Below are 20,733 nucleotides of genomic sequence, written 5' to 3'. Positions count from 1 at the left end.
AATCGTGGAGCATCAACTACGATTTGTGCTAAGGCCCGAGTTTACCTTAACAACTCACGATCCACGATACACCTATGCTACGCATAATCTACGCAACGTACAAGAAAAAGCTAAAAAAGAACAGCCATTAGAAAAACTCCAGCTCCCAGATGCTTGATAAAAATCCAAAATAATGGACCTGTTAGCTAAAGTTTCCATAAATATATGAAGAACTCCATCTGGTCCATGACATTTGGAAGCAAACATATTTTGCAAATATTTCAAAATATCATGTATTTATTTAATTATCGCTGATGTCACTAGAGATTTCAGGATCATTGTTCTGTAACGAAATAGTTTCCAAAGATGTTCTAGGAACGACCGCATGTAAAGACCCTGCCCTAAGATCTATTTAGCAATTCAGCTGAACAATATTTCTACAATAGCATCTTATCAATAATGTAAATATCAACAACCCATTGATTACTCTTGTAGATCTTTAGGCCTTCATTCGCAGATGTTCTTGGATTACCTGGAACATCTTTGGAAAGTAGTTATCTACAGAGCCATGCTTCATGAACCTTATGATGATCCACCGAATCAGTTATGTAACAACATCCCTATGATTACGCTTGTAGATCTTCAGGCCTTCACTCGCGGGCGTTCTTGGATGGCCTAAGTCTAGGCCTAAGTAGAACATCTTTGGAAAGTATTTTTTATCTGTATTAACGAAAGTAGTTATCTACAGAACCATGCTCCATGGACCATGATGTAACACCGCATCAATAATGTAACAACACTCCATCCAAAAGTTCTTGGATTACTTAGACATCCTTGGAAATTAGTTCTCTCTAGAACTGTATTCGTAGATCCGCAGACCTTTTCTCGCGAAAGTGTTTGGTTAACGATGGTACAAACACAAAAGGACACAAAACAATCACTTTTGTCAATTTTGCCTTGCCATAATTTTCAAATTCACCATTGACCACTGTTCAGTCTATCGTGTAGTTTAGTGCAGGTCGTTGATAATTTCTTTACTGTCCCAGTGTCCCAAAATTATCAAATTAATGTTCAAAATCACAAGTCCATTCAAATTAGTGAAATCTCTGTATTTTCATGTAATGAATTCAAATTCAGATATACAAGGAGCTCCCCTTAAAAATCAGGCAAAAACCAATCTAACGGTTAACAGCGTAAGAAAATTATCTGTTAAATGTAGTGTGAATAATCTTTTTAAAAATGTTCTATGTTTATAGTATACCCTTAATAAAGGCCCAATAAAAGAGCTGAAACGTTGAACAAAGCAAAACACATCGTTTTGGATAGTCCAAGACTGAGAAAGCCAGATCTTCGGAAGTAACAGATTTCCAGTCGCACTTATCCAGCACAAATCCATTTTAGATTTAGATAACCTAAACTGTTAGCGTGACTGTAAGCATTGTTGTTCCAATCCCGTAGTTCCAGTAAGGGTGCTTCAGAAGGTTTCAAAGGGCCCCAGCGGCGTTCCAAAGGTATTCCAGGAGATTTCAGAAGCGTCGAGGACTTTAACGGGTTGCAAGGGCATTCCAGGGAGTCTCATGGTCACGCTTAGTCACCTTTTTGGAATTGGACATAGTTTTTTCAAGATTTTAGGTGTAAATTAAAAGTAATTATTTTCATTAAATATTAAAAAAAAAAAGGTTAACATCGTTGAATTTGAAATGCACGGCTAAATTAGGATAAAAGCTCTTCTTTGTACTAAAATATTTAAGTCACTTTATTATACAACTTTCTATAAAAGCTCAATGAAATAGGATAAAAGCTTTTAAAGTAATTTGTACTAAAAATTAAGGTGAAACATAGATGGCCCAAAGGAGTCGAAAATATGAACTGTGGTTGACTCGTCTAAATTTTTAGTTTTGTATTAGTAAATGTCAAATTACATGATCAGTAAAATTTTACGTTCGATCAAGTTTCGTAGAATAGATTCAGCCATTACCAAATCTGATCGGCAAGTGAGCAGACAGTTAGTTTCGGTGATAGTGCTTTCATTTTTTTCAATCTAAGGTGCGTCCATCTTGGATAAGTTTAATTTGTTAAAAAAAGAACAGTTTTTAAATTTAGTGATCGCTACATGATACGTAAAGTGAAAACGGTTTCGTTAATTCATAACTTTTATTGTTTTTTTGCGTTACTTATTAAAAATAGTTCCGGATTTATTTTATCACTGGGAACGGAAACTCTGCTCATCTGTGCAGTTCTAAATCTGTACAAAAGGTAATTTTATAAAGTGAATTCATTTAATGTACAAAATTCTAATTGGTTTCATGAGTACTGAGCCCTGTGGTAATGTAGTCCGCCCGGGTATCGTCACACTCTACGTTTCACTTTACGTTCTCTTCGGACACGTTTTCGTTCCTTCGCTTTGATGCGTTCACCTCAGTTAATCGTTTCGCTATACTTTGTGGCCATCGCTTTACGTTTCAAACCACCTAGCAACCGTTCGCTGACCCTAGACAAGATTGCGCTCATGCTTACATAGTTTAGTCGGGCAAATTCAAATAAAACGACCAGTGGTCTCTCGGAATCGAGAGTGGCGCTTAAGCCACTGAGTTTGCGTCAAGCTTAAATAGAAATCGACGAACGGTTACAATGTTCCATAGGATTGAATGGGCGTTCAATGGGGTTTCAGGGGGATTAAGAGGCGTCCCAGAAATGTTCCAGATCGTTTCAGAGTGTTCAGCGGGTTTCAAGGGGTTTCAGGAGCGTTGCAGGGAGTTTCAAGGGGTCCCAGGGGCGTTGCGGGGATGTTCCAGAGAGTTTCAGCTGATTTTAGGGGCTTTAAGAGCGTTCCTGGGGTTTTTAAGAGGTTTCCAGGGCGTTTCGGGGAATTTCAGAGGTGTCTTAGAACGTTTCAGGGGGTCTTAAGGAAGTTCCTGGGGATGATACACCTTATTAGTGTTAGTGGAATACCTCTAAGTAAATGAAAGAAACTCTAATTAAGATGAGTCGACTTAAGTAGGACTAGGAGACACGGAAGATGACCTACGCATCCGTCATAGGATACACAAACACATTGTTGGAATTAAACAGAACCGTACCCAATTCAATTTTCTTTTGGTTTCCGTGGGCTACAGTGGGGTAGGGACGTTTCAGTGTGTTCCAACGAGTTTCAACATCATTCCAGGGATTTTCAGAGGTTTCAGAGGCGTACCAGTGAGTTTCAGGGAGTTTCAGGTGCGATAAATGAAAATTCTCTTTCTTGTATCGACTTTTTGAAGACTCTAAGCAGAATACCCTGCTTACAAACGTTTGAAAAAAAAAATTCAAGGGTTTTTCGGGGTGTTTCAGGGGTTTTTGAGGGGTGCATTCTAGGGTTGTTTCAGTGGAATCCCATTGAGTTTCAGGGACATTCCAGGGTGTTCCAGCGAATTTCAAGGGTTTTATGAACGTTACAGAGATTTTTAAGGGATTTCAGACACGTTCCAGGAAGTATCTGCGATGTTGCAAGGAATTGCAGGGGGTGTGATGGGACGTTACAGAAGTGTTTCAGGAGGTTTCAAGGGGTGTCACGGTGTTGCAGCGATTTCAGAGGCATTCGAGGGAGTTTCAGAAATGCTGGGTCACTAGACCGAAGTCCATTGTGCCGAATGTCATTAGGCCGAATGGTTACTAGGGCGAATGGTTATCAGGACGTATTTTTCAACAATTACTGCCAATAACTATTTGAACAATGCAACCAGAAAGAAAAGCCTATGTTTCAAAAAAGGAAAAGAATATTATCTAAATATCAGCAGTTTCTGCGCCAACAGCAATCCCAAGTAACAATGATAGCTGTATAATAGCTTATTCAGCCACATTTTTTAGAATGAAGCCTAAGAGTCTGAATAAACAGCAATAATATTTGTTGGGATGTTAGCAATAATACTAGAAAGAACAGCCTATGTTTAGAAAAGGGAAAATTCATGTTTGAAATATCAGTAGATTCAACTTCAATAATTATTAGATAGGTACTATTATAATGGAGAGAAAGAAAATTAGACTAAAATGCCAATAGATGCTATATTGACCATTCGACCAAATGATCTTCGGCCGAATGGCCTCCGGCCTTATTAGTTTTGACCGAATGGCCTGACACCAGTTTCAGGATGTACCAGGGGCGTCCCATGGGATTTTAGAGATGTTGCCGGGAACGTTCCAGAATCCTTCCTGGAAGTTTCAGGGGCGTTTCAGTATCGTTCCAGGATGTTCCATTGGGTTTCAGGGGTTTCAGCGGGTTCCAATGGGTTTAAGGGGATTCATGAACGTTCTTGGAAAGTTCAGTGGTGTTCCAGGGGTTTAACGCCTTGATACCACCTGGAAACCCGTAAAACTTTCATGAAATCCCTCTTCAGAATTCTCCATGAATCCTCCTGAAACCCCCTGGCAATCCTTAAAACCCATCTGAAACATTCCTGAAACCCCTTTAGAAGCCCTAAGGAACCCCCGGAATCCTCAACAACTCCTCCTCCTCTCAAGAATGCGTTCAACATTTGAGTTTCATACAATCGATACAAATGAAATTTATCCTTCCGTATTCGCGAAAAAAAACAAAGAAAAACAAAATTTTCAGTACAAACCGTTTAGAAATTTGCGAATAACCGTATAACAAGTAATGCATTGTCATGACTCCGTAATGCATCTACAGTCTGTTCTGTACCTATATCAATAGAAATCTGTACTTATGCCATATTCATCTACTCAGATCACTAACCGTTCTCCTCAGGAGTCATTGAACTTGAACCGTTGCTGCAAAGGGAACGATTATTCTTTCGCTCATTGACCACCACAATCATCTCCAACATCGGAGGAGCACCAACGAATGAACGAACGAACGATTAATCAGTTATGATTGGAAGTGCGGCCGCAACTTGCTCCGACAAGCGTAAAATGTGTGCTTTTACTGCTCATCTTCCTCCTCTGTGTCCGCCTCGTCCCAACGCAACCCAACCTTAACAAGTTACCTTTGCAAACACCGCCTTCGATTGTATGTTAATTCTACCACCCGGTCTTCCCATTCATGCCTGCCGTGTGCGGCCGCCTGTTCCTTGCCCTTGCTCAACCAATTCATTACTCCTATTGCTAATCGCGTTACTCATAATTTTATGCCTGCTCGGCGTCCTCACCGCCCCCCCCCCCCCCCCGCATTGCAGTAAACTGCAATTATTCGCCGGCCGGCAGATTTGCTTGCATCGTTGTTCGATTCCTACACATACTCCTCGGTAGGAATGTTTGTTTTCATTCTCAACCCAACCGAAGCGCATCTTCATCTGTAGGTACCTCTATGTACGCGTGAACCCAGTCAACCGTGCAGACTCCACCGGTGCACTGGGGAGCGTCGAACGACCTTTCGGTCGCTGCTCATGCTCATCTTCCCTGTCGTCCCCTCTTTCCAGGCACAACACAGATGCACCTCACAAAGAAGAAGTTGCACTTTTTCATTAATAAAACATGCCCCGCGGAGATCATCTGCCTTCGCGACTTCGCGTCGATAGCAACAACGACGACGGCGGCCGGCGTCGACGACAACTTGGAGTCACCTCAAAGTTTAACTGTTGCCAACCAGCCACCGACCGGTGGTTGGCAGGTTGAGTGACGCTGTGGAATATGATGGGCTGATCATCATCCCTCAAAGAGAGTGTTAACCGCTGAAGCATCCTCCGGCAGCAGCGATGGTGGGTCGGGTCGGTCAGTGGCGGGCAAAGGTCAATGATCAAATAAGTTATCGATTTGAATGGTTAATGATACAGGCTGAAAAAATGTGACTTCGGGGGCTGTAGTTTCGTTTGTGAATTCAAGCTGATGTTTCGGGTCATTCCACGCGAAGTGCACACTCGATACATCTAGGCAATGCAAGGAATTATGTGCTCAGCAGAAACCCGAACGGCGCAGGTCTTACAGCAAAGTAGAAGCCAGGGCTACTATTTCCCCGACTTACTAAACAACATTCCCGTGGCCGCCAAACCCTTCGTCTCTCCGGAGCCGCCAAGAAGGCATTGCTTGAGAAAGGGGCTGGTGCACATCGCACCCTCAAGATTACCTGCGTAGCCTGCAGCAATGAGCGTCGATGACACGATTTCTGTAGTTCACCAAGGTAGCATGCTAGCGGTTAGCCAACTTCCCGAGCGGTCCTTATCACTCCTTTTGTCCTCGGATGGCAGGCAGGGTCCAACCACCACGCCTGAGTCCAACTGTTCTGCAAGCATCGTGAAATGATACTTGCGTGTAACGCGATTTGATCTACGAAGGCTCAGGCCCTATCATCTAGCTCCAGAAAGAGTTCCTGACAGAGGGACCTCCAGCTGCCGCGGCATTACCCTTGAAACGGCTTCCCAGCCAAACTTGTTGTTGTTAATGTTAGTATGCAAAAATGCCTGCTGTAAGGACCACACTGTCAGAGTACAAAAACGAACCCTTGGAGTGATGCTTATAGGGTCGTGACCAGTCTTCAATGATGTTGGAAAGAATCATCGAGGGTCTCTTCCCGCATCTTGACCTGAGTACTAGGACCTACTACATACTACCTGAGTCGCAAGGGGCAAGGGCTAGCGATGAGGGGAGGGTCACCGATAAAAAAAATGTGGGGATTGCAAATTCCTTCAGCGTATGTAAGGCCGCCCCAGGTCTGGACGGAGTGTCCATTGCGCAGAGGTTCCCGAGATGCTCAGATCTACTACGCAGAAAGCATCAGAGCCTGATCCTTTTGCTGCAGGTGACTTGGCGGCATAGATCCTTACGAAACGACAGGTGTTGTGTTTCAGAAGAGAAATTCTCGCTAAACCTGCTCAGAACAACGATCACTTCTGCGAAGAGCTTGCAGCGGCTTTACGAGCAATTTCCTTCGCTGAACGAAATTCGGATTCCACGATGTGTCATAGGTCTAGATTTAGAATTCGTAGAACATCACTGTTTCTTGGACGATTCGATAGTCGCTTATGGCACGACAGTGTACGTTCGGAGTCAGAGGGACGATGGCTCAGTTGCCGTTCACCTATTGACCTAGAAATCAAAGTTGGCCCAGCTCAAGGTAAGGCTCTATCCCGGTTAGAGTTCTTCGGCGCGCTTTTAGCGGCACAGCTCTGGGAACAGGTAGCAGAATCACTGAAGGCTGATGGCTCTGTTCAATTTTGGACGGATTTGATCTGCGCCTGCGTACTCCATTGGATAAGATCATCACCGGGAACATGGACAACTTTCGTCGCGAACAGCGTTGCAACGAAATTCAAGGTTTGGTGATAGCAGTTCAATGGAGTCACGCTCCTGGAAATACAAACCCTGCTGCTGCTGATCTGATCTCACGTGGAATCTCACCGAACAACATCCTTGGAAATAATATGTGGTGGCACAGACCTCCCTGGCTGCTGGAAACCCCTGAAAATTAACTCAAACCCGAGGAAAACATCCGTCACCATCATCTCTACGTAGGTCATACTATTATTGCTCTTAGGTACGGTTCGGCAAAGGCCGGCGTCGATTTCTTCAACACTTCGATCAGCGAAGTTACACAAGGAAAGAGTCATCGCAGTCCTGCACATCAACCCAAGTAACACACATGTTCTATAAAAGTTACGACAGCGCAAGTTTTGATTGTATAGAAGTTTATATTACGTTATTTCAACACAATGTTAGAATTACGTAAAATAAACTTCTATACAACCAAAACTTGCGCTGTCGTAACTCTATTATAACATGTGTGTTGCTTGGGAAGAGGATTTCATTACATTGCTGATCCAAGTGTTTGAACTAGTATGAACCTGTATGAACTAGAGACCAACGATGTCACTCTCAGATGAGCATCTAGGCGTGGAGCCGTTATCGTCAGCTCGCTGTCTGGTTGAGGGATCACTGTTATCTATGCCTAATCCTGATCTCAGCGGTACATGTCGAACTTAACCGTTATGTGTCCGACAAACTTTTTGCTTTTTTCTACACCGTGCTTTTCAAATGGGCGCTGGGTACCTGGGTACACTGTCGGTCACATAAGGGTTAATCGTCAAAAACCGGATCTAAATTGTGCCACGTCAGATTGCGGAGCCCCTGGAGAAGCTGGCGATGCGCCCAATCAAAACATTGGCAGCCAGATGTTCAGGTGAGAAGATTGGTTGTAGTTGTTGAACCGGATCAACTACCTACAGAATGAGAATGAGCCGGATTCAGGAGTTGCACACGGGCGAAAGTGGAGTTACTCAAATTGTCACAGCGCGGCCTTCTACTGGCAGTTTGGAACGACCCTTTATAGTAAATCTCTGTTTTTTACTAACGTAGGATCAAGATGAATAAGGTTGAGTTCATACACAGATTCCGCCCAGTGAATCGAGAGGAGATTTCCTATATTTTTAGAAGTTTCTCGGCAACTTCAAAGTGCATATTGATGTCTGCGAACGACTGTTACGTTTAAGTTATTTTGTTAAAATTGTGTGCTTTGAGTATCGAGATAGATATTAAGCAAGTAAACTAAAACACAACATTTTGAAAATGCATTGTTCCGTGAAGCACATTCGAAGAACCTCTGCCCAGCCTTCCCATGCTGCCATGCGACTACAATCAACCTACGGGCGATGCAATGACCGTCGATCACCCAGCAGATACAGCATACACGACCACACAGTGCAAAACACTGGTTGAATTAGCGGCAACAGCGCACGAAGGCGCACATCCATCAGCCCGAATCTGTTGCTACACGACGAGATCATACCATCATTGAAGAAAGGTATTCCGCCGCTGGGACGCAGAACTGCAGACAAGCGCGAAGCGTCGTCACCACTACAGATAGGCGCAAGAGAGGGAAGAGAGCGAGCGTTGGGTGGCATCGTCGCTTTGGAGAAATTTGTGCCGATATGACACTCGCACAACCAAGGCCCGCCCGACAGTGTGAACGAACGATCGCGCCGCAGTTGGTTCAATTGTCCTCCGTCCGTCTGCAAACCAAGTCGCGTGGTAAATCGTTAGCAATTTTCGGTAGTGAACATCTCGGTCGGAGTTTGAGTAAAATATCATCGAGGGCAGCGCATCGGATTAGCGGGTCGGTTATCACTTCGTCGCAAGTGACTCGCGAGTGTTGATCAGTGGGCCAGACGAATCCGAAATTCGGCCAACAAAAGGTGAGCTGAGTAGCCATGGCTTGTGCCCAATGCTCATCAATCTAATCTCCGCCATCTTTGAATTGGCAGCTTGATCCACGTGCGTTTTCCAAGAAGGAGGAGGGCATCCAAAGAGAAACCATCCGGAATAGAAGAACCATTGGCGCGAGCTTCGGCAAACACCAACCCCGATCAGCGACGGCCCGTACGAGTGCCTTGGACTACACGCACAGTGCGGAGACAACCGTACGCAGAGCAGGCCGTAATCTAGCTCGATCTCCGAGCAGGTGAGTCGAATCGCGCATAGATTGTCAGAACACCCGGTTCAATTGATTTTCAGTGCTCAACAGTTCACGCTTTGACTGGAGACATCTCGTGGATTGGTGGATTGGCGAAGCAGGACGTCTGATCGCTGCAGAAGCACGACAGCTGCGACATAGTTTGGATCTTGTCGGACAACAGAGAGCCCCTCAAAAGGGTAAGATTTGCGCTGGCTGGTCCACCGAGATGTGATGCTGACATTTCGTTGCCTGCAGGGCTCTTTTTTTTCTTGCAGTTTCATCCGCTCAACGAGCACCGAGGACGAGCAAGGTCGCGAGGGTCGCGGTGCCGCAAATCAATATTCCGTCCGGCCTATCACCGATTGCGAGTTGGTCAAAAGGAGGAACGCCAACTAAACCGACGCGTCCGACGCCAAGACACGCTTTGGGAGAGGAGTTTTGGTCGGCAATCCGTCGAGCGAAGGTCCGCAGACATGTTCGCTGGGAAGGCAACGGCTGCGTCGCACCAACGGAGCCTAGGAAGGCCCACACTGGAAGGATGTCCGGTGGAGTAAGAGTATGCAGAGTCCGTGAGTGCTAGAATTAAGAGCAATGTTGTTAGCCTAAGAGTTAAGCGCAGCGTAGGAGGTAATAGGACCCCAGAATAGGAGGCCATGTTTGGCGAAATACTAAATATATGTATTTAAAATGAGTTTGCTCTGTTTTGTGATTTTCGTGGTGCTTTAGCCCTCAGTGTTTGTGACTTAGACCCTTTCGCTTACGGTAGTGCCGCTCTACCTAGTCGGGAACTTGCAACACGACATAATACGGCTACAAGCTGGACATACTCGCCGCGTTTAGATACTGCTCAGCAGACGTGTTCTCGTTGCTGTTTCTGCAGCGCCTGTAGTAGTACGCTATTTCACATTGACGAGAACAATGAGGTCTACTACCACTACTAAGTGATTGATAGTAAGGATGATATAGTAGTTAGTTACCATCAACGCGTAGCGTCCTGCAACACGTTGTATCCGATAATTCTCCCTAAGGAACATAACGGGGCGGAGGGAGCTTCGGATTTGGTGAACCCATGCAGAAGTTCAACAGGTTCAGAAAGTGTGTTGGTGTTCAGCGTGAACAACACAGGAACAGGAACATCGTGAACAACAGGAGTAATTCGGTTGGGTCGATGGCAAAGTAGTGAAGCTAATTGTTGGAACGGATGGATGAATAGGGCAAGCAGATGTGAAGATCGCTGGAGGCAGTATAATGCGACGATTAGTGGCGAAGTTGACTGTATTGAACGTGTTCCAGGCAGGTGTACAGGGCGGGAGATGTTGAGCCTGGCAACACGATTGACTACATGCCCATGTCTGTGATAAAGAATGTCGATCAGAATCACCCGCCGATCGTGTGAATGTGGGTGAAGCAAACAAATCAAGAACGTTTGTTGTCAAAAACTACGCTGCACTGTGCATGCATAGCTGCTAGAAATTGTAGGTGAAGTTCTCTTATTCGTTGTTAATCTTGTGTAGTAAGCATTGCACTGATTAGCAGTCGTTGCCGTTTGATTCTCGGTCTGTAGTATTGATGACAGTCCAAAAGTAGAACACCTCTATTAATTTCTATCTTCAATTTAAGCCCAAGGCCAATCGACAAACCACGTGTTATCAATCGCTTCTCACTTCGGTGGTGTCCCAAATCTGGACTTTGTGGGGCAAAGTCGAATCATAAACTCACCTACCTTCCGTTCCAATTCTCCTGCTATGCATAGCAGTATTGCTGGTGAAGGTCATCCCTTTGGGAACGGCAATTATCAGGAGAGGGCCATAGTAGATATCTTTCCTATCTTGATGACTCAAATTCCACCCTCCCTCATTCCATCTGTTGTGTAAATAAAGAGCACCGATATTTGTTTGCATGTTTGCGGCCGTAGCCGGTGCCGTACTCTCTGTTGTGGTGATGGTGGGAAAAGGGGCACGACACTTCTCTCCACCACGATGAAGCAGTAACGCACGTGGAAAGCTGTTGCCGCTCTCGTCGTCCAAACGAGGAAGAGCCCCAATGTAAACAACCGGAACGTTTTGCTCCCCAACCATGCGACGAGGAGGGGACTCCAGCGCGAAGAGCTGTTCCTCCATGAAGTCCAGATTGCGTAAATTTTCGTGTAAACAGCATTTGTCACCGCGGTTCGCGTGAAAACCGCGAACGAGGGGTGCGACAGTGATGGTTTGGGTGAGGTTTCCGTAGATCGTTAGATGTGCTCTGAGGAACCCCTCGTTAAAAGGTGGATGTGATTGTGAACGGGGGTGGAGTTGCGTGTGAACGGTGTAATAGTAATAAATCGTTTGGTATGTATTTTTTTTTTCTGTTTAATTTCTCCCATTTCGTAGCCGTTCCGCCCATCTTCGTCGTGCTTGATGTTTTTACTTTCGACCACTACTGCGATCGCAAAGGTTATTGTATGTTGGACTTCTCGATTTTAAGGTACGGCAACTCATTTTCACCAAAGATGAGCCTAAAAGCATCTTTTGAAGTAGAACTACATGACAGTTTGAATAGCTTTAGTCGTCTTTTTACACCTTTCGTTGTAACATTCTCGGTTAACTCGTCATTTCTCAAGATTACCTTTTGAAACTGCACTAATCAGAAGAAAAAAGCTAGTTTACAGAAGATGTTCAAAACAAGTCATTGTCCTCTTGATATTTATACCTTCTTTTATTACCTTTTATAGCCTCGTCTCCGCGAAACCAACCGGGCCGGACGCGAAGCGAAGCGACGCAGCACTCGCACTCATCAGCAGCCCATAACGAACGCGGTCAAGCTTTGTTTGGGCCGTGGTCCGTCCCGTCGTCGTCCAGTTTTCGTTTCTTTTGTTTTCCTCGGTGATTCGTTCGTTCGCTCGCGCAATGAGTAGGCGGTGGCGGTGGTCGAACCGGCAAATCCCCCCGACGGCGACGCGTCGATGCTTTAAATGCTTCATCGTCCGGTACGCGTCTTTTCCTTGCGTTGTTTTCGTTCGTGTGTTTGTTTTCATTATTGCTTTTGATTTTGTTCCCGGCGTTTTTCGAGTATCTCACCGAGGCAATTTATTGGCTGACAGTTATTAAAAGTAATAAGAAAATGTTTCGCTTGGTTAGGAAAAAAACTGGCAACGAAGCAACGTCGATGATGATGACGGCCAGAGACCCGTGGCGACGCGACGACACGCCGCATGATGAATGGGCACTTCGCTGTATTTGTTTTTCTCGGTCGGATAAAATGCGAGAATTTTGACAGCTCGCCTGGGGGTTATCCACGCGCGGATTGCATTCCGATGCATGTCGCATGTGCGCGCTGCTGTAACATGTGTTTTCCGAATGACGCGAGATAACGGTGAGTGACCGTGAGTGGCCGGTGGTCAACAGCGGCGCCGGCGTCAAAGTTCGGGTCACTTCGCGGCGGTCACCTGGTAGAGTAACGGCGAAGCAATCCGAACAGTACGTTGTGGTCACCGAGGTTACCATGGAGATCACGTCCAGCAAGAAGCGTAGCGTACCGTGGTTTCCGGTGACACAGATTTGTCAGGACGGGCTACTAGGATGGGATCCATTGCGAGCTTGAGCGAACAGTAAGCGCGGATTATGCCTCGCAACTGTAAGTTCACAATGCCCTATCCACGGAATTCAAATCAAAGTGGATCAAGAACGAACCGAACGGTTGATAGGAATTTCCGTTCCGTTTTCGAGGTGCCGTCTGAGCACGTCGTCGTCGTCGGTTGGAAGCAATAGGATTACAAAAACCGATGTCCTGCGATGACCACCGGTCAGAAGTGGCTCGGCTACTGTGCGGTTCGGACGCGTGGACTTCGGGACACCGTGGAGTTCTGTCGACTGTTTTTGCGTCGCGCGCGCGTTCCACACCTCATCCTCCTTGCGGGTTCTTCTCCTCGGCATTTAGTGGATATTCTATTTCAGTGATTGGTGTATTCTAGGCAGGGGGAAGCCTAAGCAGCGGTGATTGTGTACTTATGGAGAGTGTATCAAGTGCCTAAAGGAGGTTAATTGGATTATTCGGAGCAGCGTCTCAAGCTGTGTCATGACGGGTTTGATGGGCACTTAATTGCATACCTGAATGTGTTTTAGTGCGACGAAGAAAATTTAGTGAATCTGTGATCCATGAGTATTTCAGTGAAAATAGAATCAGTGCAAAGATCGATAAAGTGTCCTAACCGTTGAACCGGACCTCAAAGAAACCCTAAGGAATAATTCCGGCCATCCATCATCGCGCGGCAGTCGAGGAAGTCCGACTCAGAAAAAAGTACGAACCAATAAGAAATTTTATTAGTCATCTTCTAAAATTACCCGTTCCGCACACTTCGAGTCCACTGCAGACGCGAAGCAAAGACTATGGGGCGCACCGTTCAGCACACGACATTTCCCCATTCGTCGGTATCAACTCCCGTGTGGGAGCTATTCTTATAGACAGCCAAACGACATGCAAACAACGCGGCTGAAGCTACTAGCCAGGACCTACTTGACTTTTCATGGCAGACTAGATTTCTTACCGGACAAACTGCAGCCGGTAGTCCTAGCAAGCCGTTCGTTTGTTGTCGGTCAAGAAATCACTGAAATAGACGCCCTTCCCGCCTACTTCGACCAACACTTCGCTCGCCGATTCTCATGGGGTTCTACTCTGCGGCTATTTCTGCTTTTCCTACACAGGAGGTGGACTAGTAGAAGACGCCGGGCGAAGAACCTGCTGCGCTGCGGTGAAGAAAAGTGAAACTCTTAGCACGAAGTGCTATACGGCAAATAAGCAGGTCAAAGTTGAATGAAATCTGAAACGTTGTCGTCGTCCCCTAGCTTCTACTGGTGCTGGCGCTGGGTCGGGTTGTGTTGAACGATAAGTTGACCGTTCGCTGCCTTTCGCAGCCAGCCAGCAGAGGTGGACTCGACCGATGGATTTTGATTTTATTGACACGCTCGCCCTGAGACTGCTAGTTATAATGTCCGATTATGACGGGTAGTTGACAGTTGGGTTCTTTTTATGTCCTTTAAACTAGGGCGACGAAGACGAGGAGAAAGTGTTGGTCGTTGCGAAAAGAAGGAGGTGAAGTAATGTCTTTTTGAGTTGACAAGTGGGGGAAGCCCTTCAGTGCGGAGGTTCAACTGTGTTGTTTGGTGCGAGTTTGACCCTGTTCAAGGTAGGGAGCGAGATTTAAAAAAGTGTGTTATAATGGACGGCAGGCGCCACTGAAAATACGCATTTATTCTACGAAGGATAATATGGAAGTTCAGAAGATTTGTGTGTTTTACGACTCTAAAGTGAAGTCATTGGAGGGGTTTTTAAACTTGAAAAAGGTTGTTTTAGTCTCATGCACCCATGGTGGACTTCGATTCCCTCTGAGGGAAGGCTTGGATAAATGTAGAACCATTGACATTATAAACCTGTGGCTGATGCGGAAGTGTCTAGTAAAATGCAAAAAGTTCCCGTTGTCCTAATCGGCGAGCTGATGCGTGGCTCTTAGCACCCAGGCTCTGTTGTGAGCCTTGATCAAGTTTAACGATACAAAATCAATTTTATCTTCTCTTTCCAGCGTTTCGTCTCTTATACTTGTCGAGCCTGGCATATTTTCGCGTGAACATTGAAAATGTGAATGAATTATCGGAACCATGAGCGGAATCCGTTATGCAATGTTATGCAATTCTTGCATGACAAAACATAGTTTCGAAATTTCCTACTTTTGAATCGGATAACCATTGATCCAGGAATAGTATTGCACCGATGTCAATTAGCATAGGTCCGGTTGTTTGCCAGTACAGTAGACGTTCACTCGATGCAAACGGTTTAACTGCAATACTTTTTAACTGCAAGTCCGTTAAGTGCAACAATTTTGCATTCTGGCTGCGTCCAACAGCAATTGACAACTGTTTGATGGCTGTCAGTCGTTGCAGTTATCGAATTTCATTCGGTAACTGAAACGTAAAAATGTTGCGTTTATCGAACGTCTACTGTATTTGTCATCAAAAATATGTAAACCAATCGATCAGCTGATCGCGACGTCATGTTCAGCAGAAAATTTGTTCGCAGCCCCTGAAACATGAAGTCACCTTCGGCAAGTTCGTGCAATTTCGGCTTACCGAAGTTGGTATGGCATGACTACTACTTCTAAATTATCATATCAAAAATACCACTTTGTCGGATAAGCCGAACCTGTGAAATGGAGAACATTGCATTGCTCGTACTGGAAAAACTTGTAATGAGAAGGCACAAAATGTAATTGACAAATTGAGAGATGAAAGTTGTGAAAAATGCGTTCTGGTGGGATTCGAACCAACGACTTCGTATTCGCCAGACCGGCGCTTTAACCAACTAAGCAGAACAAGTAATGATTCTGCGGAATAGAAAGCCAAACTGACTTCGAAGCCACACCGTGAACACTCCTTTTTTACAAACCCATCTCTCTTTCGGCTTAGATGCCAATCCACAACACTCTCCCGTTTGGGCCCACTAACTACAAGTGAGAGCGAATTATTTTTATGAACCCGAGACATAAGCTGTTAGTAACACAGGTTCAAATATTTGTCCAAAGAGAAACCAATGCTCCAACACCTTGTTTGACTCGATCGAATAGTGTCAAATTGATGTTGTTTCTTGAGTTCTTTCCTTGTCAAATATTTGACGCTGTTTACTTCGGGCCTTTCTCTCGCACTCCGCATACTAGCCACCAAGCAGTTTGTTTTGCTGGTGTCTAATCAGTATGCGTCGAGAGCTTGGCACGGTCGCACGCTCTAACGACCAACTGCACCGACGACGCAAGCAAGGGTACAATGATGCATGTTGCCCTTTATTGGCATATTACCAGATTTGCTGGTATGTTGAGATTTTTTCACAAATTCTCTCAATTTGTGAATTAGAAACTTTCGTGCCTGCTAATTACAATTTTTTCCAGTATGTTTCACACATACCAGCAAATCTGATAATATGCCAGTAAAGGGCAATATGCATCATTGCATTGCTCGCAGAAAATGTGCACAGTTCAGCTCTTTTTTCATATTAAAACCGCTCTCTCTAGCATATACACATCAGTGTATATGCCATCTAAGCAGAACTATTCAGCATTTTTCGTGGTGATGAGGGGTGATTAATATTGACGCACGGTGCTCCATTTACCGTTATTATAAAATAAAATATACCATCAAAACCTGAAACGCCATTCTCTTTATTTATCTATCCTACACCTCTGGGCAAATTTTTAAAATCATCGTTGGGCGAAATTTTGAGTTACGCCCTTTCAAAGGGCCTAACCTCTAAAAAATCGTGTTTTCTATAGAATAACACCAGATTTCATAACAGAATCATGAATTAAAGGCATCAATAGCAAAAATTATCATGAATAATATTGAAATTTGGTAGTATGCATCCATATAAATATTAGTGGAGTGCATTTTCTATCAAAATTGGTCATTACGCCAATATACGGTAGATGTTCTTAGGGCCTATAGAAAACAAGCATTTCATCGGTGTAACAATTCAATTAAAAGTATATTGTTTTGTGATTCCATATGTCTATAGATGTTCATATTACTCTCAGTCAAGGCGATAGTATTCAGTATTCATATGCATCCAGCGCCGACATTTCAAAAGGACGTAACTGATCTTCAACACAATATCTTCTCCCATAGCTGTAGATCGTATCTCATCTTTCCCAGGACACCAACAACCACTATCGGAAAGAATTGCATTTTCTCCGTCCAGTAGTGTTTGTACATTGCGTCGGAGAGAAAAAGGTTTGGTTTCGGCTAGCAGTTTCGACTTTTTGAAATGTTAGCACCGATATATTAAGAGCGTACACTGTCAGCAAATCTGCTTTAAAAACAATAGTCAAATATATGGGCAACCATAAATTAAACAAAAAGAAATATGTCAGTGTGCCAAATTTCTTGAGTTATAAGAATAGAAAACAAAATATGGAAAGGCCAAAAGACAAAAAGTCGGAACAGGCAACAAATAATCAAGCATTAGTTGCAGGGTGAAATTTTTTTCTTCTTTCATAATATGTAGGTAAGACCTTTTGTCCCTATTATTTAACTTTTATTAGATCTTTTGTCTTTCAATTTTCTCATTTGTACGTTTTGTCTTCATCAGCATCAGCATTTCAGAAGGGCGTAACTGCTTTTTGATACGCCCTTTTAAAATGCTGAGGCTGAGAAGACGAAACGTAGAAATGAAGAAAAATCAAAAGACAATATTGCGCGTTTAATCGTAGATTATCGCGCAAAAATGTTCCAAACCGCTAATAGATCGTCGCCAGTACATCATATCGTATTCGTGTCTTCTACGATAAGTGCGGAAAATAGCTAAGGATTGACCGCGCAGAAGACACCGGAACATCTGTTTACATTTTTGCAAAACTTTGCGCGATATTTTTTCTTACAATGTAATAGGTCGATAAAAGTAAAATTAGTAGGATCGAAAGGTTTTACCTACATATTAAAAAAAGAGAGAATCTTCATGCAGCATTTTATGTTCCATTATTAGAAGCCTGTTTCGGCTTTTTGTCTTTTAGCCTTGTAATGCTTTTGGTTTTCTATTCTAATAAGTTATAACTTAAGATATTTGGCACACAGCCATATTTCTTTTAGTTTAATTTATGGTTACCCATATTTGACTATTGTTGTTAAAGCAGATGTGCTGTATAGAGAATGTACGCATGTGAAAAGGGCGGAACAACCGTTGAACGCCTCAACTTCTTCCGTCTTTCCTAGGCGTGTTTCAATTCATTCATCCAAATATATCCTGTTATAAGATAGAGGGGAGACTGCTCTGCCTGTTACTGGTTAGAGTTTACGTGAATAATGGGAAATACGCTCAGGAGGACCTGAAGAAGCAAAAATTTGCAATGGTTGTTACGCACTTTTCAAATGTTAATATAATCTAGATTGAGTTTAACCCTCGAGCAGTCGCGTCTTCGGCTACCTACAACGGCACTACATTCACACTGTGCATCACAAGCGTGCATTTTTCATGGTGCGTGTACTCAGTACACGACGCGACCGCTCCCGGGTTAAATAAGGGCGAAAGTAACATGAGCGACTTCTCTTTATCGACTCTCTCTTCTTCAAATTAAAGTGACAAGATGCAAGTATGGTTGCACTTTTTAGTCATAAATCGCTAGATAGCGATGCAATCTAGCGTCTAAGTGTAAAAAAACGATTAAATTTGCATCTTGTCACTTTAATTTGCAAAAGAGAGAGTCGATGAAGAGAAATCGATAATGTTACTTTCGCCCTTATATAAACTCAATCGGTGATAACATTTCGAAAAGGCGAAACTGCTTGCCGAAACCGAACCTGTATCTCTCCAACGCAATGTGCAACCACTACTGGACAGGGAAAATGCAATTCTTTCCGATAGTGGTTGTTGGTGTCCTGGGAAAGATGAGATACGATCTACAGCTATGGGAGAAGATATTGTGTTGAAGATCAGTTACGTCCTCTTGAAATGTTGGTACTGGATGCATGTGAATACTATCGCCTTGACTGAGAGTAATATGAACATCTATAGACATATGGAATCACAAAACAATATACTTTTAATTGAATTGTTACACCGATGAAATGTTTGTTTTCTATAGGTCCTAAGAACATCTACCGTATATTGACGTAATGACCAATTTTGATAGAAAATGCACTCCACTAATATTTATATGGATGCATACTACCAAATTTCAATATTATTCATGATAATTTTTGTTATTGATGCCTTTTAATTCATGATTATGTTATAAAATGTGGTGTTATTCTATAGAGAACACGATTTTTTAGAGGTTAGGCCCTTTAAAAGGGCGTAACTCAAAATTTCGCCCAACGATGATTTTAAAAATTTGCCCAGAGGTGTAGGATAGACAAATAAAGAGAATGGCGTTTCAGGTTTTGATGGTATATTTTATTTTATAATAACGGTAAATGGAGCACCGTGTGACGGTTCTTGTCGACAGACCTTGCAGCATCACAGATGCCGAATATTTCAGCTCACTGCTCCAAATTAGTCAAAAATTCTCACTTGATGTTACTATTGTTACCAGCACACCAAATAAAATGCAATGTTCGTGAAAAAAGGTTGCAGGTTTGAAGGAATTGCTTGAAGATTCCCGGAAGGGATCTGAAAAAAAAACTGCAGGTGGTTTCAACTTTTCTACATGGAGATTCCTATGAAAGCTTTAGACTCATTCCATGCACTTCTACACCGCAGTTTTTGAACATTATTGAACGATATTTGCGTGCTCCTGGTGTCGATTTTGATTCTTTTTGCACCAATATGGAGATAATTACTTATATTCTTCTTATAGTACTTGGAACATTGAAAATTATTTCGAAAAAGTAATGAATTTCTTTAGCGTTAAATCAAAACTTGACTTTTTTTGCGAAGGTCTCCCGCTATGCTCTGTTTCTTGTTTTTTTTCGAAGCTAAAAGATCTGACTTCTAATTAAAAAATCATGAGTTGAATCTTCTATTCAAATCTAATCGTTTGACATGCTGGTTGGCACGTATTTAACAACATAACTTTGGGAAGCGAAAGTCTGATTATCGCGCATAACGTAACGTCTGGAATGTGTCTTTAGGAGTTATTTAATGGAGTTCTGCACGAATTTATCCTGGTCTGCTTTCTCTCAAAAGAAATTTAACGTCAAACTTAGGACTCAAAATCAAGCACTACAAGATAGCGATATATAGGGGAGACTGGGGAGACTTGATCCCTTTTTCTTAATTTACCTGAAACTTTAAGAATAAACACAAAACTAGATCCGATTTCCGTACAAAATGACAGGTAAACATGTATTGCAAGTTAATACACAGAAGAAGGCCTTTAAATTATTGTTAAAGTTTTCAAAACTGTGTTTTTATGGAGGCATGTCTTATGATGTATTTTTCAAAAATGGGTGACACTTGATCCCCCTTTCAGCACATGGTTTATTTAAAAGCAAAATCATTCCAGAGTCTTCATATTCATTTTCTTTTCGAGTTTTCTTGTATTTTCGATGAATATGGAGTGTTTGAAATTGTAAGATTTCCTTGATTTTTTAAGGATATGCCGTATTTTCAAAATGGGGAGACTTGATCCCCCTTTTTTTGGATTGTACTAAAGTACTAATTATCTGACACATTTTATCGTTGAATAGACTAGAATTCCAAGTAAATAGAGGCTTCCGAATGGAATTTTATTTTTCACATGTATAATGTGTGTATAATCCTCGAGGGATCAAGTCTCCCCATGTCATTGTTGTGTATACTAAGCTGAATTAATTAAAATATGTGAACAACAGTGTTATTTGGATAAATAAGTTTGAAAGTATTTTATTTAAACTATGTGCTGTGAAATTTTGACACGATTTGGTTCAATTTTTACAAAG

At 43.1% G+C, this 20,733-nt stretch overlaps 1 protein-coding gene across 2 annotated transcripts in view; it reads left to right on the top strand.

Annotated features, from left to right (window-relative positions):
• The first annotated feature begins 10,862 nt into the window (after window positions 1-10,862).
• The window catches only part of LOC115269571 (cadherin-86C), a 589,109-nt gene continuing 579,238 nt past the window's right edge, over window positions 10,863-20,733 (top strand). Inside the window, exon 1 of one of the 2 annotated variants that reach the window (XM_062845170.1) lies at window positions 10,863-13,636. The gene's annotated coding sequence lies outside the window, so the exon portion shown is untranslated. The remainder of the gene's footprint in view (window positions 13,637-20,733) is intronic. The other variant, XM_062845171.1, reaches the window with a different exon arrangement.

This window comes from Aedes albopictus, chromosome 1 (assembly GCF_035046485.1).
Source record: "Aedes albopictus strain Foshan chromosome 1, AalbF5, whole genome shotgun sequence".
NCBI lineage: Eukaryota > Metazoa > Arthropoda > Insecta > Diptera > Culicidae > Aedes > Aedes albopictus.
This window is presented reverse-complemented; position numbering and strand designations above follow the sequence as displayed.